Source organism: Rhinoderma darwinii, chromosome 1, assembly GCF_050947455.1.
Source record: "Rhinoderma darwinii isolate aRhiDar2 chromosome 1, aRhiDar2.hap1, whole genome shotgun sequence".
Classification (NCBI taxonomy): Eukaryota; Metazoa; Chordata; class Amphibia; order Anura; family Rhinodermatidae; genus Rhinoderma; species Rhinoderma darwinii.
The window spans coordinates 605,254,181-605,280,875 of record NC_134687.1 but is presented as its reverse complement, the minus strand read 5'-3'; the positions used below and the strand labels follow the sequence as shown (position 1 = coordinate 605,280,875).

Below are 26,695 nucleotides of genomic sequence, written 5' to 3'. Positions count from 1 at the left end.
TATACGCAGGACTGTCCTGTCTGTCCTCTGGAACTACATGCCCGTCTGTTCCAGGCCTTCCCCTCTTCATGTTGGAGATCATAATTCACCTCACCAGCTATATCCCCTTTTTTCTCTCTCTCGGACAGCTACATCTATTCAGGCAGGACCTTTCGGTTCTGTTCATCCTGAGCTTCCTGGTTCATTAATAAAATAAAAAGCACACAGGCAGATCAGCAGGAGAAAGGGAGCAGTGCACGCCATTCAGGGTCTGTGTAGAGCTGGGTGACCACTTCTTTAAGCGCTGTAATGAACTTAACTCTGTAATGGTTTAATAGATTATTAAAAGACCTGTAGGTTCCCAGGAATTGAATATACACTATATGGACGAAAGTATTGGGACACCTACACATTACACCTACAGGAGCTTTCATCACATCCCATTCTGAATCCATAGACATTAATATGGAGTTGTTGCCACTTTGCAGATAAAACATATTCCAATCTTCTGGGAAGGATTTCTACAAGATTTCGGAGCGTCTGTGGGAATTTTTGCCCATTCATCTAGAAGACCATTTGTGAGGTCAGACACTGATGTTGGAGGAGAGGGCCTGGCTCACAATCTCTGTTCTAGTTCATCCCAAAGATGTTGGATGGGGTTGAGGTCAGGGCTCTCTGCGGGGAGTCATGTTCTTCCACACCAAACTCCCCCAGCCATGTCTTTATGGACCTTGTGCACTGGGGCACAGTCATGAGGAACAGAAAAGGACGGAACCCCAAACTGTTCCCACAAAGTTGGAAGCTACAATTGTCCAAAATGTCCTGTGTGCGGAGCATTAAGATTTCCCTTCACTGGAACTAAGAGGCCTAGACCAATACCTGAAAAACAACCCCATAGCATTACCCCTCCTCTACCAAACTTTATAGTTGGCACAATGCAGTCAGGCAGGTAACGTTCTCCTGGCACTCCCCAAACCCAGACTCATCCATCAGACTGGCAGATAGAGAAGTGAGATTCATCACTCCACAGAACACGTTTCCACTTCTCCAGAGTCCAGTGGCGGCGGGTTTACACCACTCCATCCGACACTTGCCATGAAGCTCCCGGGGCACTGTTTTTGGGTGAATGTTAATACCAGAGGAGGTTTGTACTCTGCAGTTATTGAGTCAGCAGAGTGTTGGCGACTTTTATTCACTATGCGCCTCAGCACTCGACGCCCGCCCTCTGTAACTTTACGTGGTCTCCACTTTGTGGCTGAATTGCTGTGGTTCCTAAACATTTCCACCTTGTAATAATACCGCTCGCAGGTGATGGTGGAACATCTAGGAGGGAAGAAATTTCAGGAACTGACATGTTACATCGGTGACGTCCTATTACAGGACCACGCTGGAATTCAGTGATCTCTTTACAACGACCCATTCTATCACAAATGTTTGAAAGGCGACTGCTGGATTTTATAATTTTATACACCTGTGGCAATGGGACTGCATGATACACCTGATTTCAATAATAAAGATGTGTGTCCATATAGCCTATGTGAGTCATAATGTCTGTTATTCCATTGAATAACACTACAGTGCGCTTCACCCCAGCCTAAAATGGCTGATAACAAGGAACGATAGAGAACTGCTCAGTAATATGAGGTAAGATATGAGGTGACTACCGCAGTGATACCTCTAGACACCAGGATGATGATGATGATGATGATGACGACGACGTTCTGATGTCATGAGCGCAGCTGGACAGCTGTCAAGGCAAGTGTATGGCATAGGTGTGACACTCGGGAAATGTCTGTACATTCCCTTCCTGACATGGAACACGGCCTCTGTGCCAAATCCCAACACCTTCATTCCTCTGAAGGCTCTTTGCTCAGAGTAACGAACCAGGAATACAAATTTTGTCCTCCAGGCAGATTAGTCGACGTCCTTAAATGTCAACATGACAGCCTAGTGAGAGGTGGGGGGCAGGGAGCACATAACTCTATTGAAGTCATCTAATAGCTCTAAGATAACAAACTATGGCTTGCCAGTCTTTGCGGAATTAGGAATCAAGGTAAACCATGGCTGGCAGGGCATGCTGGCATTCCTAGTTCCACGGGGATTGGAAAGTCCAAAGCTGTATCATGCTTTACATTCCAATGCAAGTGTTGAGGTAATGCCACTACTCACCACCAGGGGGCAGGAAAGCACTCTGTAGAGAGCATCAGTGACCTCTGTCTCCAGGGACATGGTTCCTTACTGAACCAAAGAAGTGCGCTGTGCTGAAGTATTATAAATAGGAAATTCACACAAATCTTCTATAAATATATAATAATCATTCCGCAGATCTAGAATTCAGGGAGTATGGTGTTTGTTCAAATCTGTTAAAGTGTTGTTCCTGATTGTACTGTACTGTGCGTAGGTGGATGCTGTATAGCGATCCATATATATAGAGAATACAATGACAGCTGCATTATAGGAAGTGAACCTGTCTCGCCGCATATTGCAGTTCAGAGGAGGTAGACGCAGGCAAAATAGAAGAGCTGAGGATACCTATTGAAATTGCATTGTGCATCCTACTAAGAGCAAAAGGAAACTTGCATGCACGTGGTTTTCCTCTTCTTAAAAGGATTGTTTTATTAGGGCATATTGCCATTATAGAGGGGGTTCCCTGCTTGAACCCCCTTCTATGAGCGATAACCGGTCCATGTATCACTTTGTGGTGGCCTTTTATCTGAATAGCCGCCATATAATTCTGCGTTCCCCCTGCGTATGTTGCTGTACACCCCCTTTTCTTATGTCCTATTAATGTCCTATTTATTAATCTGCCTTTATCAAATTCTCACCATTTTTCTGCATCTCGTCCACATACATAGGATGTGCTGCTTGCATTTGACAGAATGCAGGTTGTCATTTATATAGCGCCTGTATTCTGTTGATAGGCAGGGGAATCGCAAATGAGTTGGCGTTATTATAGAGGGAACGATTACTATGATGGAGGTTTTAAGGAATTCATATATATATATATATATATGTGTGTGTGTGTGTGTGTGTGCGTATATGTATATGTGTGTGTGTGTGCGCGCGTATATGTATATGTATGTGCATATATATGTATAAAACACACACACACGTAGATTTTGTTGCATTTCTCATTAAAATTATTTGTTAGAAATTCTTCAGACCTGTACAGAATAATATTTTGCCCCCCACTGTTTGCATATCACCATTAACACATCCACACTGTCAAAAGAGGACAGGATGACCGCCACTCCACAAAACTGACAGAGGATTTCTGGGTGAGTTACGTATTTGGAGGGTACTGGAGTTCGGATCTGGCATCAGACTTCACAATTCCCGGCCAGTGACTGCTCCCCCAATAGTCATTGGAACAGTTTAGGGGTAATTGAGATGCTTTGTATCTTCTCTCTTTATCCAGGAGTAGCCTGTGCCCGGTCAATGGCATCCTGTCTACCGACCATCACAAAGTGAATTTGAAGTTGTCTGCAGTAGATTCCCGATCATTCTTTCGGAAAGTGCAGGCTCTTCCAGGTATGATCTCAGCTAATCTGATTCCCCCCCCCCCCCCATTTCTGCTCGCCCTTATCGTTTGCAAAACCAACCCGAATGATTATTTACAATGGCCGACAGCAGACTTCTGTGAGACTTATGGAAATGTCATCGGCAAGGGTGGAATATTTCGGCCATGGCAGGCCGAAGCCGCATTCCTGATTGGTCGTTAATTTTGTCACTTTGCGCTGGCACCAGGGAATCTTTTTTTCTTTTTTTTTTCCTTTAATAAAAAACTGACTCCCTCATCGGCTGGTTTGCTCGGTCATGTTCCCATTCTGGCTGATCAAAGTCCTATGTGTATGGCCAGCTGTACCTCTCACAATATGCAGTCTCAAAGAGAAAGAGTAACTGCATCTTCATCACCCCCCTTTCCTACATAACTTTATTTACTGCATAACTGCAGACAGATTTTTATTGAGGACTGATGAGGTTTTTAAACCGACAGAGGAAGGGCAACTAGAGGCTTAGGAATATACTATTTTTATGTAATATATTATAACATTTCATATATTAACATGTACTACTGATTTATTTTATGGGGAGCTCGTGTCAGGGGAGCTGATATGTTCTCTTTTTTCACTACAAAAGAGAACGGACAGTTCCTGTTTACTACACCACTCAGGAGAGCTGACAGATCCTCTATATTACACCACACAGGAGAGCTGACAGATCCCCTATACTACACCACACAGGAGAGCTGAGAGATCCTCTATACTACACCACATAGGAGAGCTGAGAGATCCTCTATACTACACCACACAGGAAAGCTTACCGCTCCTCTATACTACACCACAGGAGATCTGACCGATCCTCTATACTACACCACACAGGAGAGCTGACAGATCCTCTATACTACACCACACAGGAGAGCTGACATCTCCTCTATACTACACCACGCAGGAGAGCTGACAGCTCCTCTATACTACACCACGCAGGAGAGCTGACAGCTCCTCCATACTACACCACGCAGGAGAGCTGACAGCTCCTCTATACTACACCACGCAGGAGAGCTGACATCTCCTCTATACTACACCACGCAGGAGAGCTGACAGCTCCTCTATACTACACCACGCAGGAGAGCGGACAGTTCCTCCATACTACACCACGCAGGAGAGCTGACAGATCCTCTATACTACACCACGCAGGAGAGCTGACAGATCCTCTATACTACACCACACAGGAGAGCTGACATCTCCTCTATACTACACCACGCAGGAGAGCTGACAGCTCCTCTATACTACACCACGCAGGAGAGCTGACATCTCCTCTATACTACACCACGCAGGAGAGCTGACATCTCCTCTATACTACACCACGCAGGAGAGCTGACAGCTCCTCTATACTACACAACGCAGGAGAGCTGACAGATCCTCTATACTACACGCAGGAGAGCTGACAGATCCTCTATACTACACCACACAGGAGAGCTGACATCCTCTATACTACACCCCACAGGAGAGCTGACAGATCCCCTATACTACACCACACAGGAGAGCTGACAGAACCTCTATACTACACCACACAGGAGAGCTGACAGATCCTCTATACTATACCACACAGGAGAGCTGACAGATCCTCTATACTACACCACACAGGAGAGCTGACAGATCCTCTATACTATACCACAAAGAGCTGACAGATCCTCTATACTGCACCACACAGCAGAGCTGACAGGTCCTCTATACTACACCACACAGGAGAGCTGAGAGATCCTTTATACTACACCACACAGGAAAGCTGAGAGATCCTTTATACTACACCACACAGGAAAGCTGACCGCTCCTCTATACTACACCACACAGGTACACTAAGCAAATCCATTTGCACTATATCCCCAAAGCAGAGTTCCCTTTAAACCTCATTACCAGAGTATCAGTATCATTTGTCTTTTAACAGTCAGATTGATTTGTCCTTTAAGGAAGTAAAACAGCGTCATGAATTCTTTTAACACACACTATCCCATAATCTGAGGGAAATAGGATGAGGACGTAAGAGAAGTATTTAATCTGCCTGTTGTGTCCTGCTGCACCGTCCGTCTGGGTAAACGCTATCAAGTCTCCAGTCTCTGTCTCTGCCTGCTTTCCTGTTTGTGCTATTACTGTGCTCTGAAGAGGGGTTTCAGATAGGCCAGGCAGCTTAATAGAGGACATGATGGCACAGCCTGCAATTAAACAGAGGCCGAGCGGCCCAGGGAAGAGGCTGCCGGAATAATAAGCGCTTCAGTGCCCTGCACAAAAACCGCTCAGTACCTCGAGAGTCTTCCAACCACTTAAGTCAACTATTTTAGGTTTGCCGCACAGCATGTTACACTAATAAGCTCCATACGGGCCTCACTTTACAGGTATATATAATCACTTCAAAAGCGTCTGACTCGGGGGAGGCCTCGCCTAAATATTACAAGTTAATAAACTGTCTAGATCCACATCTTGTTTGTCTGTTCTTGAGGGTTGCGTCTGAGACATTGGTCATTTTAAGTGATTTGGTCGACTGATTGCTTTCTTGGGGTTGTAGATTTAGTCCGTGCTATAGAAAGAAAAATATAACGTTCCAAATTTGGTACCATGATGCTTTGCTGCCGACACCACATTTAGATATCTCCAAGTTGGGCATATTTTTGTGTCACACCAGAGGGCAACCGGTGGACTACATTTGGCATTATTTTTTTCCTACTTGTTAATGCCATTGGGCATGGTCTTTGTGCCATGCCACGGGACGCACAGGTGGGACTACATCAGGCATTTTCTTTGTCCCGCCATTGGGCATTATCTTTGGGCCACAGGTGGTACTCCATATCTTTGTTCCAGCCCAGGGGCCGCAAATTGGACACCAGCTTTCAATGTCTTTGTTGCAGACCCTGATAGTAGTAGGGTTAACAGTGTCTTGTGTCTGCTATCTAGACAGCCGCACATCATCGCTGCTTTCTCTCATTTGTCAGACTAACATATGCCTGTTGTGACCCGGCTGCACAGTGGCCGTCAGTCTAGGAAGTAGCCTGTCACACTGATGGGGCGCAGAGACACCTTCTGGGCTGTCTGTAGATTCCTCAGGACTAGACAGGACTTGCTTAGCCACACAAAAGCTCCGCTACATTTAGAGGATTTACGCTTCTGTAGTAGATGTTCCTGGTGTCATGGAGCCGCGATATACGCCATTGTAGTGAATATACCCGCATGTTCTTAATGACATTGTTCAGTCCACGCAGGGATCTTGGGTTCACATCCAGCCTAATATATTGCCCACTTAAATGAATACCGGGCTAGACATGATGAGACATTGGCTGTCTGCCGCGGTGACGTAACTATGGACAACATGTCACCAAGGTGGCCAGTGATACTTGGCACACAACGATGGCCACGAGAAGTAGCCAGGAATACCGATGACTGGGAAATACCCTGAATTTAATTAACCGTATCTACAAATGCTTGTGGACAACTAATCGTCTCCATTGCAGCTCCCACATGGGTTGTTGCCCAGCTTTCCTATAGTCCTGAATAGCAAAGCTGCCTAATCAAAAAAGTGATATGTTGATGGTTGAATTCATCATGGCATAAGTAGGCAGAATTGTCATTCCGAGCACTGGAGAAGCTGGGTAACACCCCCTTGTGGGTGCTGTAAAGGTAGCTATATTGGTTGTCCCCCAGCTTTCCCAGGATCCTGAATAAAAGTTAGAACAATAAGAGTGCACCTATATGTATTGCAGTCTTGTATGTGTGTTTAGGGGGAAAGTCTCATTTCTTACCGACCTACATGAAGAAAATGCTCCTTATTTATTATGTTGCTAGTTATGGGTAGCAATTTCTTTTTGTGGATCCTTGTACCGCACGCAGGACAAGAGCACGTGATGCTTTCTCTCCATACATGCCCCAAGATCCTGGAGGAGAATAGAACGACGTCTCCTGCTTTCCGCTCCGTTCTTTATTATTAAACGCTGTGTGATCTGTCTACTTCTTATGCAGATGAATCACTGCAATGTCTCCGCTCATGATCAGTAACGCAGTGATTCATCTTGTCCTTTAGCAGTATTCTAAAGTATCATCGTACTCTCTCCAGAAGTTTTGATACTACAACCCCCATCATGTCTTAACGGTCTTTGGTGGCCTGCAGGGCAATAGCTGCAGAATGTGCTCCCCCCCCCTCTTGTCTGCTGTATTATTACTCGAGCTTGTAAAGGGAGATAAAGTATATTCGGGAATTGGTGCTTAAAGGGGTTTTCCAGCCGCTAAAAATTGATGGCCTATCCTCCAGGTAGGCCATAAATAGCTGATGAGTCGGGGTCCGACTTTGTTTTGTACCTTGTTGGCCAGCTGCTACCCCGCTACGCGGTACATCCCAGTGGGTCCACACCCCGCGCCGGGACAGTACACTCTGGCCATGGACCCCGCTGGCCAAGTCAAGAGCCTGTCATCCTCCCAAGCCATGCATGCAGACATGCAGGATCTGCAAGCACGACAGGATCAACTCTTTGTGGCAGTAGACTCCATGGCACAGCAGCTAGGTGCGCTACTTACTTCCGTCGCCACGCCTATTCAACCTCTTCCGATCGACCCTCCTGGCAGTCCCAGTTCGGACCCTCGGTTCTCGCTGCTATTGCCACCTTGGTTCCATGGAGACGCAAGTTCGTGCAGGGGGTTTCTGAATCTATGCCAAATCCACTTCACTCTGCACGCCCGAGCATTTCTTTCGGACGGAGCAAGGATCGCCTTCATTATATCTCTACTTTCCGGCAAGGCCCTGGCATGGGCGAATCCAATCTGGGAACGACAGGGACCCAAGATTTCCAGAGGTTCGTGCGGTTGTTCCGTTCCGTATTTGAGGAGCCTGGACGAGCCTCGTCGGCAGCCACTGCCATCTTGAACCTGCGTCGGGAGGACGCCTCCGTGGGCGAATACACCATCCAGTTCCGGACTCTGGCAGGAGAATTGTCCTGGAACAATGAGGCCGTGGTAGCATCCTTCTGGCATGGCCTATCGCCTGAGATCAAAGATGAACTGGCTGCTCGAGATCTCCCAGCTGCCCTGGATGACCTGATTCTACTGGCTACCCATGTGGACATAAGGCTCAGAGAGGGATTCTACAGGCGAAACGGCTTCCTAGACTGGCGCCCAACTTCCAGCAACCCCTCTTGCCTTCTTCTGCTGCGCCTGAGGTTCCGATGCAGATGGATTGGCTTAAACTGTCCGTTCCAGAAAAACAGCCTGTGTCCCCAGAGGCCTAAGAAACCCCAACGCCTGGGATTTCTTTGGAGAGACAACCCTGGGTGCTACTACACTTAAAAGAGAACTCTCGTCCAAACTGTTTATTCCTGTGACCATCGTCGCTGGCGAGAGACCTCATCCAGTCTCTGCCTACCTGGACTCTGGCTCTGCAGCCAATTTCATCTGCCAAGACCTTGTGGATCTTCTTCAATTCCCTACTGTTTTGCTGGAGAGACCGTTGATCGTTGCCTCGGAAGATGGACTTCCTTTGCCTGACCCAGTATTGTCTGTGACCAAGCCATTAAGACTTCAAGTGGGAGCTCTTCATTCTGAGCTCATTTCCCTGTATGTCCTGTCCAAGGCCGTCAACCCTGCTGGGTTTGCCTTGGCTCCATGTTCACGTCCTGGATTGGAACTCCGGAGAGCTTCTCCAGTGGGGCCCCAAGTGTCACGACCGCTGTCTGGGGCATGTCCATCCATCCCAGCCTTCTCCGCATCAGTCATTGGCAGGGCTGACTCCTTGTTTCTCTCAGTTCGCTGATGTCTTCAACAAAAAGGAGGCAGAGACATTGCCACCATATCAGGAATACGATTGTCCTATCGACTTGGTTCCTGACTCGTCCCCTCCTCGCGGTAGAGTATACCGCTCTCCTTGCCAGAGACCCAGTCTATGTCGGCCTACATTAAAGAGAATCTGGAGAGGGGCTTCATAAAAAAATCTTCATCACCGGCCGGAGCCGGGTTTTTCTTTGTCAAAAAGAAGGATGGATCCCTTCGACCCTGCATTGACTACCGAGGCCTCAACCAGATCACAGTGAAGAACAGGTACCCTTTGCCGTTGATTTCGTATACGGGGGGGCGAAAAAAAATTCCAAGCTTCACCTGCGGGGGGCTTACAATCTAATCCGGATCCGTCAGGGGGATGAGTGGAAGACTGCATTTAACAGACGTGATGGACACTACAAATATTTGGTCATGCCCTTCGGCCTGTGTAACGCTCCCGCAGTATTTCAGGAATTTGTGAATTACATTTTTCGTGATCTCCTCTATGTCTGTGTTGTGGTGTATCTCGATGATAGCTTGATTTTTTTTCCCCAGATCTTGTGACACATCAGGGCCATGTCCGCCAGGTGTTGCTTTGATTCCAAGAGAAGTCTCTACCCTTCCTGGGCTATATCATCTCTGATCAGGGTCTCAAGATGGACCTTGAAAAGGTCAAGGCTGTCCTGGAGTGGCCTCGTCCCCAAGGCTTAAGGGCCGTACAACGCTTCCTGGGATTCGCCAACTTCTACAGACTGTTCATTCCCAACTTCTCTTCTTTAACAGCCCCCATCTCCACCCTCACTAAAAAGGGTATGATTGCCAAGGTATGGACTCCAGAGGCGGAAGTCGCATTTAAAACCTTAAAAAAGGCCTTCACGTCAGCCTCTATTCTTCATCACCCTGATGTGTGTCTACAGTTTTCATTGGAGGTGGACGCCTCCTCTGTTGGTGCCGGTGCACTATTGTTCCAGAAAGGTTCGAGAGGCAAGGCGGTGGTACGTGGTTTCTACTCCAAGCTGTTTTCTTCTGCAGAGCGCAACTACTCGATTGGTGATCGGGAGTTACTGGCCATCAAGCTGGCCTTGCAGGAGTGGAGACACCTACTGAAAGGCGCAGCTCATCCTATCCTGATCTTCACGGACCACAAGAACTTGACCTACCTACAGATGGCTCAACGGCTGAATCCTCGTCGAGCCAGGTAGTCATTGTTTTTTGCACGGTCCCGGTTCGAACTCCACTACCGACCTGCCGACAAGAATGTGAGGGCCGATGCCTTGTCTAGGTCATTTGTGACAGAGGACTCTGTGAAGTCCCCACAGAATATTATCGATCCTTCCTGCATCTACTCTGTTAACCCTCTGCAGGTTAGTGACCTTCCTCCGGGAAAAACTTTTGGACGTCTGGCAGACAGAGGAAGGATCCTTCGCTGGGGTTACAGTTCCAAGCTGGCAGGTCACGCGGGTGCCCGTAAGACCCGAGACCTAATTGCCCGTCAGTTCTGGTGGCCTACGCTGCCCAAAGACGTCATGGACTTTGTCTCCTCCTGTACGGTGTGTGCAGCAAACAAAGTTGCTCACTCCAGACCAGCCGGTCTTCTCCAACCACTGCCTGTGCCCGATGCCCCCTGGCAGAGCCGACTATGCTATTGATTCCGACAAAAAAACAGAAACCTTTACAGGACGGAGACCAACTGAAACCATTAGCAACAAAATCATTACCATTGAAATCAGTGGTAATACAAACGGAAAGCTATGGTTTCCGTTCATGGGTTCCCCTGATGGAAAGGTCATGACGGAACCCATGAACGGAACCCCGACGCAGATGTGAACAAAGCCGAAGACCGAACTGGGGTCCTTTCTAGGTCCCTGGGGCTGACTGGAAACTCAGTGTCCTGATCGAAGAGGGAAGTCCCCTTTGATCATGCTACATTCACAGACTGCGGCGAATCAAAGGGTTAGACGTTCGGGATCGGTGGTTCCTCCGATCCCAGTTGTATTCAGGAGACTTCTCCAAGTATAGGAGCTGTTCGTAACAGCTCCTTCTTAGAGAATTTGTGCGCCTTGCAGCGCTCAAAAGCCTTTTCTTTAGCAACGCCAAAAGTCGCTATAGACTCGGGTCCTGCACCGCCTGCCGTCCAAAGACAGTCGGTGGTCAGAAAGGGGTTAAGCAATTGTCTAATATATAAATACAGGGAACCAGCAATGACTACATATCAGAATATTTGTCTGCTCTCATTCCTTGTATCAGATTATGTGAATAGACAGGAATCAATTCAGGAGTAATTAAGGATCTGGAAAAAATCCTATCGGTCACATTCTGCAGAAGTCAAGGTGCCATCCTGACAGCCGATCACATCAAAATGGTGAGGATCTGCCATCTACTGTCGAAGGCCAATTTAAGAACTGTACAGAGTGACCTCTATAATGAAATGCCCAACATAAGTTAGTCACACATCTTGATCGACTGCAACAATGGTTAAATGGGGTGTCCAGTGTATAATGAAAAATTCTGCACTATTCTTGCTTTCAGTGAATGGAATGAGAGAGTTGCAGAACTTTTCATTATACAAAGATTAAACGTTCGTTACAAAACATGGAGAACTTCTGTAAAGAAAAAAAAATCTTATTTGATTATATACTATTGACACTGGCCCAACTCATGACAAAAAAGACGATACATAGTAACAAGCTATAGAGATGGAACAGAACGGCTTTCAGTCTTTAGGTGTAAGCAAAAACTTTTTTTTCCCATTTGCTTCAAGCAGAGTTCTTGAAAGTGGTAAGAATTTTTTGATCTATTCGATAATTGCAGATATTTTTGTTGTCCTATAAACGGTTTTCTGCCTCCTTTCTTCCTGTGATTTCTGCGCCCGCTGGAAACCGACAGTTCTGTTTTGGAAACTCCCCAAATCGAATAAAGGGCCATTCCTTTAAGCAGCTACAATTGCACTCAATTATCTGAAAGTGGCTTTACTGTAAATTCTTCATAAAAATGAATCTTACATCATATGACTCTGTAATTTAGGATTTTAAATGAGTAACAAAAAAAAAAGAAGGTGCCGACACCACAGCCCGGATTATAAAGTCATTTAATAGGGAAGGCCGGGATTAATCATAAACTGATAACGTCCCGTGGCCTCTGCCCATCACATACACACATACCTGGAATTGTGCCAGTCCTGGTTCATCTCTGTTATTGCTCCAGAACTTGTACCCTTCACCATCACCCATTTTATAAAAAATAGGGCCCTGGACAAGAAGCAAATTATTCAAAATTATGCTCATATATTCAGCCCACATAATACCGCCATATAGTGCCTAGATAATACTTAAATATACAGCTCATAATACCATCTTATTGTGCCCACATAATGCTGAAATTATATTCCCAAATAATATCACCACATACCTCTGGATTCTGGGTAGTTCCAGTTTGCTCCTGGGTTTTCCATTCTTGGGGGCCCCTTAGTAAATGGAGCTCCTGGGCAATTGCCCAATTTGCCATCCGCTAACACCAGCCCCGCCTTTCACCTATGCAATGCGTTCTTTATAAGCCATACGTTTTATGCATCCTTCACCTTGCTATTGCATACATTTTAGGACCTCAAATCTCCTTTTTAATATGTGACTATTAAATGTAATCACATGATGAACAACCACTTAAAAGAAATTGGCAAGATTCAAAAACATGGGTCGGCTTTTTTTTCCCTCAGAAACAGTGCCACTCTTGTCCATAGGCTGTGTCGGGTATTGCAGCTCAGCTCAATTCAACTGATTCCTGGACAACCCCTTTAATACCTGAGATAAGTCTAAGGGCTGTTCCAGGGGGCTCAATTCACTGCAGTTACAGATATAACCGTTATATTAAAAAGAATGTACTTTGATAGTTCACATTTTTGGGAAAGGGCCATAATAATGTTCATCCTGATCTTCTTGGTTCATGTTAAAGCTACTGTGGTGTTTACAAGCAGACTAGATAGGGGCTTTTTACTCTGTGTAGATACAGTATGATTTATATTCCTGTCCGGGGTCTGTAGAAAGCTGGGTGACAACCTCTGTGGTCTCTCTAATGGCAGATATTCGTTGTTGTCACCTCTGGAGAATCATTGTGTCATACTGAAGACAAGCAGCGACAAAACTATGAGAGCTGGGACTCCTGTAAAAAGCAGGAGAAAGTTGGCAAGTCTTGGAAATACCAGTCCAGAAATCATAAATATCTCTGTGACTCATGGAGTTTCTCCACCCCCACCCAGTCTTGTATGGATCAGTATATAGGAGTCAGGGGCTTTTCTATACAGTGTAGCCTACCTTGTCTTGGCCCAATTACACATTTTTCCAGACCCGCACTATGATTGAGTGTTAGAACTAGGGCTGGGCAATTATGACCTAAATCAAAATCCCGATTAATTGAACATGTAACCTCAATAACGATTCTTCAGGCCACACCCCTTTTGCATGCCACACCCCTATTTGCATGCTACGCCATTGAATTCATATTTATCCTCTGAGCCTGCTGTATACTACTGTATATAATAGACCCCCTGACACTAACCACACACAGTATAATGCCCCCATAGTGCTCCCCACACAGTATAATGCCACATAGCTGCCCCCACACAGTATAATGCCCCCCATAGCTGCCACCACTCTGTATAATGCCCCCATAACTGTTCTACATACCGTATAATGCCCCCATAACTGTTCTACATACCGTATAATGCCCCCATAACTGTCCTACATACCGTATTATGCCCCCTATAACTGCCTTCCACACAGCATAATGCCCCCCATAGCTGCCACCACACCGTATAATGCCCCCATAACTGTCCTACATACCGTATAATGCCCCATAATTGTGCTTCATACTGTATAATGCCCCCATAACTGCCCTCCACACAGCATAATGCCCCCCATATCTGCCCTCCACACAGTATAATTCCCCCCAAAATTGCCCTCCACACAGTATAATGCCCCCATAATTGCCCTCCACACAGTATAATGTCCCTATAACTGCCTCCACACAGTGTAATGCCCCATAGCTGTCCATAGTATAATGCCCCACAGCTGCACCCCACACAGTATAAAGTTCCCTATAGCTGCCCCCACGCCGTATAATGCCCCCCACAGCTGCCCCCAATAGTGCCTGATAAAAATAACAACGTACATACTCTCCTAACCCAATCCCAATGATGAGTGGAGGAGATCCCTCTGGTCTGTGCAGCACGGAGCAGATGACGTCACTGCCGCACGTCCAGCGATACATAGTGAATGGTACAGCAGGGATTATACAGTCCACTGCTCTACCATTGGATTCAAGTGTATCTGCGTCCTGAAGATGCTGATACAGTTTAAACCGGGAGAGAATAATTGATAAAACCGAAATTCGCAAGATGACGTCCATTAATTGCACTGAATTTCGATTTATTTTTCGATTAATTTCCCATCCCTAGTTAAAACTCTTCTGTGGTGTCTCATACCAACCCAGAACTTCATTATATTGGAAGATATAACTCCAGTAAAAACACCTCAGACATTATAATCTGGGTGATATTATAAAGAGCCCATGTGCTGTGGAGTTCACGTGTTGGGGAAGATTTATCAGCCGTGTAGTAAGATACATAAGGTGACGAAATTTGGGCAAAATGCTGCACATGGTATAATTGATTTGGCGCAACACACGAGGAATATTTGACACTTTTCTGTCCCTTATACCACCGCGTGGCTGACCGATCTATACAGCAATATTTTGGTTAAAAAAAAAAAAGAATTGTATTTTAGGCTCTCTTCCCCAGCTTGTTTCAGAAGCCTTGGCGACTCAGCAGCCGCCTTTTCACCCGGGCGCTTCTTCACTCAGTGGCGTCACTACCGCTGTAGCAGCCGTAGAGGCTGCTAGCAGCGACAGCGGGCATGCTGGCCACCAGGCGGCGCCGCTAGCAGCTGCTGCGGCTGCTACAGCGGTAGCAATGCAACTATAGCATAACGGGGTATCTCCCTGCTCTACTATTTAGTAGTGTCACTTTAGCTCCCTGAAGGGGGCATATATGGACAGAAACATCAAGCGGAGAGCTCCAGGAGCGGAATTTCCGGCCACACGGGGATTCCGCTCCTTCAGGGAGCTACAGTGGCGTGATCTACAGGAAGGGGGGGTGCTACCTACAAGGGGGTTGTGTTGCACTACCTGCAACAGGGTTTTGTTGCACTACCTACCAGGGGGCTGTGTGGCACTACATACCAGGGGTCTGTGTGGCACTACATACCAGGGGTCTGTGTGGCACTACATACCAGGGGGCTGTGTGGCACTTCCGACCAGGGGGAATCTGAGTGGCGGGCTGATGGTCTTCAAGTGGTTTCAACCTCTGAACTCCAATTGAAATGAATAGGAGGCAGAAAATACCTGCGGCGCCCGGTTGAAGTGCTTTTTTGCCTGCGTCATTTGCATTAGCTTCAACAGCTTAAAGAGGCTCTGTCACCAGATTTTGCAGCCCCTATCTGCTATTGCAGCAGATCGGCGCTGCAATGTAGATTACAGTAACGTTTTTATTTTTAAAAAACGAGCATTTTTGGCCAAGTTATGACCATTTTTGTATTTATGCAAATGAGGCTTGCAAAAGTACAACTGGGTGTGTTGAAAAGTAAAAGTACAACTGGGCGTGTATTATGTGCGTACATCGGGGCGTTTTTACTACTTTTACTAGCTGGGCGTTGTGTATAGAAGTATCATCCACTTCTCTTCAGAACGCCCAGCTTCTGGCAGTGCAGACACAGCCGTGTTCTCGAGAGATCACGCTGTGACGTCACTCACTTCCTGCCCCAGGTCCTGCATCGTGTCAGACGAGCGAGGACACATCGGCACCAGAGGCTACAGTTGATTCTGCAGCAGCATCGGCGTTTGCAGGTAAGTAGCTACATCGATTTACCTGCAAACGCCGATGCTGCTGCAGAATCAACTGAAGCCTCTGGTGCCGATGTGTCCTCGCTCGTCCGACACGATGCAGGACCTGGGGCAGGAAGTGACGTCACAGCGTGATCTCTCGAGAACACGGCTGTGTCTGCACTGCCAGAAGCTGGGCGTTCTGAAGAGAAGTGGATGATACTTCTCGTCAGAACGCCCAGCTAGTAAAAGAAGTAAAAACGCCCGATGTACGCACATAATACACGCCCACTTGTACTTTTACAAAAATGGTCATAACTTGGCCAAAAATGCTCGTTTTAAAAAAAATAAAAACGTTACTGTAATCTACATTGCAGCGCCGATCTGCTGCAATAGCAGATAGGGGTTGCAAAATCTGGTGACAGAGCCTCTTTAAAAAGAAAGGCAAAAAAAAAAAAGGTCAAACAAAGCTGTTAATTCCTGAAGGAATTTTGAGGCAGATTTTTTTTAACCTTACAAAAAACGCAGTGTGAACATACCCTACGAGTGTAGTGCTTGTTTTTAGGCGTTTTCGGTCTTCCTCGAAACAATTTTTGGTAGGGGTGCCCTGAGGAAATTTTATTTTTCCAGGGTACCTCGAGTCCGAAAAGGTTTGGAATCTCTGTACTAGGCTACGGGATCACGCCGGCCGACGCAAGGATCCCGTCGTGGAGCAGCTCAGTTCGTCGTGGGAACGGGGCCTAGGTGAGTACAATTTTTTTGTTTTTGTTTGGGGGCACGGTCTACAAGGGGGAGGTGGGGGGCTGTATGGCACGATCTACAAGGAGGAGGTGGGGGATTATGACACGGTATGTCTGTATGTCTACAGGGAGGCTGTATGGCACAATCTACAGGGGGCACTATCTACAAGGGGGGGGCTGTGTGTGTGGCAGCCAGGGGAGGGGGCATTATACTGTGTGGGGGCCACTAAGCGGACATTATACTGTGTAGCGGTATTACAAGGGGCAATATACTGTGTGTGGCACTTAGGGGGCATAATACTGTGTGGGCACAATTAGAGGACAAAATACTGTGTTCCTAAAGGGGTTATAATATATTATAATATTAAATATTATTATACTGTATGGGGCACTGAAGGGGCATTTTTACTATGTGGGAGCACTATATAGGGCATTATACTTTTTTTATGGGGCATTTTTTTTATGATGGGGTGGGGCGCCATCTATCCTAAGGCCGGCCCTGACTGAGACCCCCACTGATCGCTAAAACAAAACGGCAGAAGCGCTCGGGTGAGCTCTGGCGCTTCGTTTCTGATCAGCTTTCCTAGGAGCGGATTACGGGCTCAATAGAAAGTCTCTAAATCCGTACACCGCTGACTTGGCTTTCCGAGGAAAGGCAATCAGAAACGAATAGACACAGCGCTAATCTGAGCACTCTGCCACTTCATTTCATCGGTCGGTGAGGGTCTCCATATCGGACCCTCACCGTTCAAAACTTCTGACATGTCCAAAAGTTTTAACAAATTTTAGTTACCCTTTTAATAAATTTTTCATGATAAATGTAGTAAATCCCATATAATTGAATCAAGCGTCCTGTCCTGTTGCAGAGCAGTGCTGGGACTGGCGGTGGGGACGTCAGCATTGTTGGACTATGACTAGTATGTGTACCTGTAGGCAGTCTTTCCTGCGCGCTGCTTCGTGCCCATCCCCGGTGTTTAACTCACATGCCATTGTATAATTGCAGCGTTCTTCAAATGTCATTCAGCTAAAGTATTCATTTAGTCCCCTGCACACAGGGGTTAGTGTCGGGTTTCTGACGGAGCTGCTCTTCTATTCATCCGGCCGGGAGGACCTCCCATACAGCCCGCCAATATCAACTATGCCCTCAAAAGAGGTTTAACCCCAGAATGTAAAGCATTGTGGAAAATCAGAGCGGCGATTGTTAAATACGTAACGTAATCTCTCCAGGGATGCGCAGGGACGTTCTATCCCACTGACTCTATAGAAAAGAGAACCTATGTACAATGCCGCACGTCTCCTGAGATTTGCACTAATCCCTCTTGCACTTTTTTTTTTTTCCTTCGTTTCACCGTTTAGTGGGAAGAAACCGCATCGGTGTTAATTGCCGGCACAGGGTTTATGTGGCATTGATTGAAAGAGATCAATGGATGGAATGATTCTTCACTTGTTCATGTAGTTCCTCAGACATCTCTGTAAATAAATCCTACTCAAGTAAATACATCAGCAGCAGGAATCCCTTTTCTGTCCTGATATTTTTGTTACAATGTATCAGTGTAGGGATAATGTATCCGCCCAGACTGTATAGCTCATAAAGGACTGTATTAACTGGATACAATTGTAGCAAAATCTCAGCTATGAGAAGTATTAGGTCTGTATGTGGTTTTCAACATCTGAAATACATACAAGAATAATTCCATTCACTTAGTGCAAGCAGAGATCTTGAAAATGGTGAAGAAGTGAAACAAAAAAGATATTCGGAAGTTGCCCCTTTATTTACATACAAAAGGGCTCTAACTCATTGTGGACCAGGACAATATTGACATTCAGGGCATGAACAGGTTTTGATTTTTATTTTGCCACTTTCTGGCGGTCATAACTTTTTTAGTTTTGTCACGAAGTAGCTTTATAAAGCTTTTTTTTTTTTTTTGGGACTTGGTACTTTATGTAGGTGCCATTCTTTTGATATTTATACTTTTTAGCTTTTAATATAATTTTTGGGAAAAATGCAGGAAAAAAATAAATTCTGCTACAGTTTGTATTAGGCTAAAGGCACACGCTGCGTCATTTGGTGCACATTAAAACCGCAGGTATACGCAGGTAGTTCCACAGGTAAAATCTGCGCCTAATGCGTTTTTTGGTGCGTTTTTTTTTACATTTTGATGCGGAAATAGGTGCGATTTTTATGCGTTGGATTTTGGTGCAGTTTTTTTAAAACTTGTCCGGTCCAATTCACAAGCGGAAACGCAAGATAAATAGACATACTGCGGATTTTGAAATCCGCGCTACAGATCATTTTACATGCCCAAAAAATGAAATCCCATTTACTTTGCTGATGCTTTATTACGCTGCGGATTTGCCTCACAAAAATCCGCACGGCAAATCCGCAAGTAATACGCATCTTGTGAATTTGGCCTTAGTCTTTTTTTACACTATACACCGATCATCATAAACGATGTTTATAAATTGACCCTAGTGAGGCTATAAAATATGTCTATTAGGCTTCGTTCACATCTGCGTTGGGGTCCCGTTCTGACGTCCCGTCGGAGCTTTTTCCGTCAGAACAGGACCCTGAACAGAGGTTTCTGTTTCCATCACCATTGATTTCAATGGTGACGGATACGGTACCCATGGTTTCCGTTTGACTTCAATGGTGATGGAAACTTAAACCTCTGGTTTCCTTTTGTGTCTGTTCAAGGTCCCGTTCTGATGAAAAAGCTCCGATGGGACGACAGAACGGGACCCCAACGCAGATGTGAACGAAGCCTTAGATTGTTTTATATTGTACTGTAAAGAAATGCATGTTTTTTGGGGTTTACTGAATTTTTTTTTATTTTTAATATTGCTTTTTATATTTTTGTTTACTATAATTTACAGGCATGTATCTATATGCCTGTGTACTGATAGTAAACCGGTAGTTGTTAGGGCATACCTAACAGGGAATATGGTGAGACAGCCTTGGGGTTTCGTAATGGATCCTGGGCTCTCTGCCCATACAAGATATTGGCAGCGATCGTATCACAGGGATTTCCTCAGTCTCTCTTCCTTTGTATGCCACGATCAGCATTGAGCCCTAGATAAAAAGTTAAATGGTGGGGATCAGAGATTTCTCTCATATCTGTCATTAGAGCAGATGTTACAGCCATTGTTCCGCTCTGGATTGTGCGGACAGAGTTGCGGTGCCCATGCAATCAGTACGACGAGTATGTGTGTCAGCAAGTGGTTAAATAGGTTTTCTGAGAGGGTAGAAAATGGCTCCGGATAATTTTTTTTATATTTTTCCCAGAAACCGTGCCACTCTTGTCCAGTGTTCACATGAATCGGTCTGAGCTTTAATACCAGACACCGCCCTTGAACAAGTGTCGCTCTTTATAAACTCCAAAACTTGCCATTTACTGCGTTACGGAATTCTGTGTCTCCGTTTTATTCCTGTTCTTTTTCTTGCTGCTTCTATCATTAGATCTGAGATCCACCACGCTGGTGACGTTGCATAGCAACAGTCTATATCCACTTTGGTGACACACTGTTTCTATTGTAGCCAATGAAGACTAATCTGTGTCACTCATACAGGCACCAGAACTTCCTGTATGGTGTAATTACACTCTTCAGCTTATGACAATGGGGTGGAGCTAAAGTGCTGTCTGTTTCCAAGGACAACCTGCAGAATTAAAATATTGGGAAAATTAGGACATTTTGCCCCACCTTTAGCATCTATAAATGGTCTAGGTTTCCATTGGTTTAGAACCTTATCATTACAAGATATGATTATCGCTTTCAGTCAGATCACTGCGTCTATGACCACTGCTTCTACATGCCCACTAATGTCATTCATGATGATCATACGTTCTTTGACCCTTCGCTGGTGCAGTGGAGAAAATGATGCAGGATTTGGAGTAATAGATTTGAATAGCAGAAACCTTTTTCCAATGCGGAATCTTCCCTCATTAGTAGCATTGTGGATCTTGGATGATATCTCCGCTTGCTTTCAGGAATTATGATGTCATCTAGGCATCAGAGGTTTCCAGTAAATGTACGTAGCAGAGCCTTTGGACTTTTACCACCAAACAACCACTAGTCTATTGAACAAGCAATGTAAAATAACCAATATCTTCTCTGAGTATGATCTCGGGCCCCAACATTGTATTGGCAAAGAGCCCCAAAGATAGTTAGGGGAGTGGGAAAAGGGTGATGCCAACGTATCCATTCACGAAGGTGAATTCTCCAATGCTGAATCTTCAGGTCTTTTTGGAAAAATGTGTTCTTATTTCGGGACGTGTTTCCGATCATTCATGTGGAGCAGCGTTAGTCGCCAAACACAAGGGAAGCCGGGATGTCCCTTCTTCCATGTCTAACGTAATCTGGCTCCGGACAATATTTGTCTGTCTGCAGGAAGATGGGGCGAGGTCGGTTTTATATTTAGCTTTGCCTAAGACTTGTACAAGGGATTTCTAAGAACATGCCCACAGGCGTATTATTTATATTGTCAGCAGGAGAGTACATGAGCTAAGAAATTCTATGCACGGATAGAACCTACCTCACCACACATACATCATAACCTCAAGTATTACCCCAGGACTGGCAGGAGATCAAGTTCTTAAAGGGAACCTGCAACTATTACAGATTTCTAAATGAAAGCACCAGTCTCCACTAAACAACCCCCTCCCCCGAAGTGCCAAGCAGGGGCATACTCCTAAAAAACAGGAGTTGGTTGAGACTGGGTGAGGGAGTGTTTAGTGGGTGCAATTGTACCCACTACTCTATTAGAGTATCTCACTGATGTCCTTATTTTATAGTCCGGTGATGACCGGTTCTGTTTAAGATACGCAGGCTTAAATTAAATATCCGCTTTTGAAAACAAAGCTCCAAAACCCCTGCATACCTTTAGTTCAATTATAAAATACTTGGGGATGCTTTGGAGCGTCCTGCTTACTCCTATTTTATAGAGTTCAATTGGAGCTGTATAAACTCGTATGCAGTTATCTCCCCCTAGTGGTTGCTGCAGGCAGCCAGAATATTCGCAGTTATCTCTACGGCTGTTTGAAAGGAAGCAGGGGATGTGGAGCTCTAGAAGAGAAAACTGAAGCTCCAACCCGAATAATGATATTTTATTAAATAAATCCGCACAGAATTTTGGAACTATTTTATAAGGAAATACTAAAAAATTCTATACATCATTTATACAGTCTAAACCAATCACAGCCCTAACATTGACAATAGTCACTATAACAGGGCCGATATCCACTGTAACTGGGTCTTTTCTTACCTTCGAGGGACGGTTACAATAAAAACAAACAAAAATAAATTAAATGAAAATAAATCTCACACAAAATACCTCCGCCTCCCAAAAAAGCTCCCCCCACCAATCAATGTCGTAACGTTAGCCCTCAACCAATTTATCTTAAAATGGACATGTATGTCAATTTACAGTAGACAATGGCGATCACAAAGATTATTTTAGGGTAACTATTACCCAAAAATAATTGCTAAAAATTGAAAAGCATAAAAAAAAAAAGCAAAAATCAAGACAAAATTAAAAGAAACCTGCATTGAGCATGAAAAATAAATTGCAAAAATCCCGTCACTAGCTCATAAAAATGTTATAGTAGTTTAACTAACGTGTGTTGAAAATGACTACGCTGTGCGTGGTCCAGGGGTATTCACATCCACACAATATTCCATAAATACCTACTCGCAAGTATTAGGCATTTTATATTTCTGCGGATATTTCATATTTAGATGGGAATACGCCTTAAACGCCAAAGGTTCAATACCGCTTTAAAATAAATCTTGGATGCTGATTGGGTCAGCATCCAAGAATTATTTTTCAGGGTATCTGATCAATTCTACAAGGGTAGGAAGTTTTGGTTTTATCAGATCGTCTCATCAATTCCGGCTCCGACCGGTCATTATGTGCAGGATTGGCTGAATTATTGGCGCTTGTTTGGCCAGGTGTATCCATTGTAGAGCATTCAGATAAAAGATCATTTCACTCATCATGCATTGTTTTCCATATTTCCACCTTAGTGTATACTATCAAAGGATCATATTGTAGGTATGGACGTTTTCCTGTTCTCCGTTCTTTAGATCTGTATTCATCATTTTCCATTGTAATGTCACTCTTTGTTGTTAATGAATGGGATGCTCGATTATATATATATATCCTGCCCATCCTCACTGCTATATCTCTGCTATCTTATTCCCATATAAATGAGTGAAACGATCCTCATTGACAAAAGCTGCCCATTCCTGCATCAGTCTCTGAGCGCATGCATGGAAAATGATCATTCTGCTGGTCAGGTGTATACAGATGTCATAAAAGGGGTTCCTGGATTTTATCTACCTAAGGCGGACTGGTCATCACTCCTGACATGTCTGTTTTAATAAATACTTGTATTCCCCAAAATATAACAATTCTGGATAATCTTTGTTGCGCCGTTCCTCTGTTATTCCTCCTACAAATTTATGAATAAATTGACAACTGGATGTTACCGGTCGGGGGTGTGTCCCTACACAGTCTGAAACTCCAGGGAAATTGTAACACCCATCTGTCAATTTATTCATCCATTTCCTGGAGGAATAACAGAGGAACGGCTCAATGTAAAATTCAAAGAGAAGGTGCACCAGCATTATTATCTCTTTGGGATTACAGGTCCTTTTTTTTGTTTGTTTTTTAATCTAAGCTAGTGATACCGTTTTACTAGGATTTCCTGTCACTTGTTGTTCGTTGGGATCCGTTCACAGGGACTCCTATTTGTCAAGAAACCGAAGTAGCGCACGCTGTGCAGAAAACTATATGTTGACACCATTCAAGTGAATGCTCCGTTACAGTACCTGCAGAGCGGTTTGACGGGAACTTCACCGAAGGGAAAAATTCAGAGCACCACCACCCCTTCATTCAGCGGAGGTCCCAACTGACGGACCCCCACCAACCAGCAAGTGACATCCTATCCTAATTATCATTATAAATGTGGTTGTTATTGAGAACTGAACCACTTACCAACAGGCAGGCCTCCTGTCCGCCACCCTCGAAAAACAATGCAACCGAGATCACCCACCCCAGTTCTAAGTTGACATTCAGAAAACCGCAACCTTTTTCAATGAATTTCTTATGTTGTGCCCATCCTCATCATCGTACAAAAAACAGAAGTAATGTTTTGACCCGTTAAAGTGGTTGGGTTTTTTCAAGCTCCAATCCAGTTCTGTCACATCGGACGACATGTTACTGAGGGTCGTGTTGTTTTTAGAGGGTGATGGACAGTTCCCGGAGCTGAATTTTTTTTTTAATATTTTTTTTTTTTAATGAGCAATTCCATAACGTTATTTCCAGGATTGCCTAAAATGCAACTCAGAGGAAAGAGATAAAGGGGAAGATTATTTTCCACCACCACTTGATTCACGAATTTATACCAACTCCTCCACCATTACTGCTACAACGGTGGGGGTGGGGGTTTACTATATTTCCCAGACCTCTCAAAGGCAGATATGCCAACTCATAGTGACGTACCAGCGAAGGATGCCTAAAACCCCTATAGTTTTCTATTAGGAAGTGATCATCTAAGTAAAACAAGGAGACGAATAGGGTTAAACCCCCGAGATCTGCAGCAACCCTATATTTATTTGTGTGTCCATATAAATTAGAGGGTCGCTCTGCTTTGAAAAACTTTTAATGGGATTTGTTCAAAGAAATGCCCGAATGACGTAGAGCTGTGCCCATCAGATTGCACTCCAGGCGACAGACCTCTGGGCTGAACATCCCAACCCAATGACCACGCAGTCCAGGAATGCGGTGACCCAAGATTTAAAGCTGCACTTCCGATAAATGCCAGTCAGCTAGTAAATGTGCTGAAAACCACGGCCTGCCAGGTTCCTGCTATAATGTACACAAGGCCGGCTTACACAAACAGAAAAAACCCATAAGAATTGCAGGAATTCCACCAGAGAGACACCCATTCATTTAGTGCAGCTGTGACCGTCCTGCCAGACCAGCGCTGAGGTAAGCTGGTGCCACGCACTGAAACCCTGATTGGTATTTGTTTTGAATCTTGTATTGCACTTGGCTCTCGCTTAGCAGAGCCCATTATTCTGCGAGAGAAAATTACCTTTATCTCATTGTGAGAGGCCTGATTGTTTCCTCCCTCACTGTACTATGTCAGAGCGCCCAAACAAATGTGTCTGCCGGCTCCGAGACTATTAACACCAGCGCCACATCGACGGCAGATATATGATCCTGGGAGGGTAACCTACCCTGCATAATACTGCAGAATGAAGAGCATTTCCTTCACAAAATCAAAAGAAGTTCCCAGTAAATGGAAAACGTCCTTGAGTCGTTCTCTTCTGTCACGTTGTTAAAAATTCTGCTCAACTGTTTCGGCTTCTGGGAAAGCTTGGTGACCACCAACATGACCGCCATTACAAAGGTTTGAATGGCAAATCTGCCAAGATGTTCAGGGTTGTACAGACGAGATTCATGGGCAACCAATGTGGCCAGCATTTTGGTCATTGCTGACCAGCTTTGCCCTGGAGTCTGGAGTAACAATTACGCATAGTGTCGTCAATAAAGACGGAAATGTCGCTATATGGACCAAACATTCTATAGGCAACGTGACGACACGTCCTCGTTGGCCAGAATAATAATCCAGGGATTTACTTCTGTAATCTGAAGCTACTGGAAATGCCTTTAGGTAGACAATCGGTAGTAATCGCACACATTTTTCTATACGTTACAGATAAATATTACTTGAATTCAACCTTTTCAGCCTGCGATCCTTCATCTCTACGGGACAGCTGGTGGAAAAAGTGGCCAATTCCTCCTGGGTTAATCCTGATAATGTGTGGGCTGCGGAGGTTGTAGGCGCTTTCTTTCAGTGCTATAGATAATAAACTAGTAGCCTTGGTAGTCCTATTGGTCAGTGTAGACATGATTTCTGTTGATGAGAAAAAAAGTTATTCCAATATTTGGGTGGTGCCCGATTATGAGACATTCCGTATGTTCAAATTTAACGGAAAAAAAATTGGACAAAAAATGTACAACATTCTGCAGTAAAAATCTACAAAAAAAAAATCCAAGCGTCTTCGTAAACACTTTGCTTTACGTTAACATGACTGTCATCTGAACCAACTGATTTTCAGCGGGACAGGCCGACTATTTGATGATTGTGGGGGTGTCCTGTCTTTTCCCCAATGGCAGAGAAAAACCTAGCATGTTGGATTTCAACATGCCCAATTCTTTGTGCATGCAGGAGAAGAGCAGCGGCCTGGTTTGGCAGCGGCTTATTACCCTCTCCCCATTGAATGCACGGTCGACAGAGCCCAGCGTGCGTGTTATTTCAATGGTGAGGGATCCGGTCCCAATGGTTTCCGTTTGTCTCACTTGTGCAAGGTTTTTGTCGTTTTTTCCGCAATCAATAGTGTATTCGACTACGCTATTGATTCCAGCAAAACTACGGAACCCTTGCACAACTGAGACAAACGGAAACCATTGGGACCGGATCTGTCACCATTCAAATCAATGCTGATGGAAACAGAAACCTTTGATTTCCGTTTGTGTCAGTCAGGGTTCCGTTCCGACGGAAAGCTCAGTCGGAATGGGACCCTGGCGCATGTGTGAACGATGCCTAAGCTGTGAGGTCACATGTCTGACAGCAGGGGGAGGCAAACAGCTGACTGTTTCTTATGGTGGTATTACACTGCCCGACGTGGGCCTTGTAAACGAGCGCCGATCGACGAGACAGCTTGTTGATCGGCGCTCGTTTGCTCCTTTCTCAAGGAGCTAGTATGGGGACGATCGGCCGTTACTCCGATCACTCATCCCCCATACAT

The 26,695-nt window shown here is 45.0% G+C and overlaps 1 protein-coding gene across 4 annotated transcripts in view; it reads left to right on the top strand.

Moving 5' to 3' along the window:
- DYM (dymeclin) overlaps nt 1–26,695 on the top strand; it is a 343,122-nt gene that overhangs the window by 251,937 nt on the left and 64,490 nt on the right. The gene's annotated exons all lie outside the window — the stretch shown is intronic.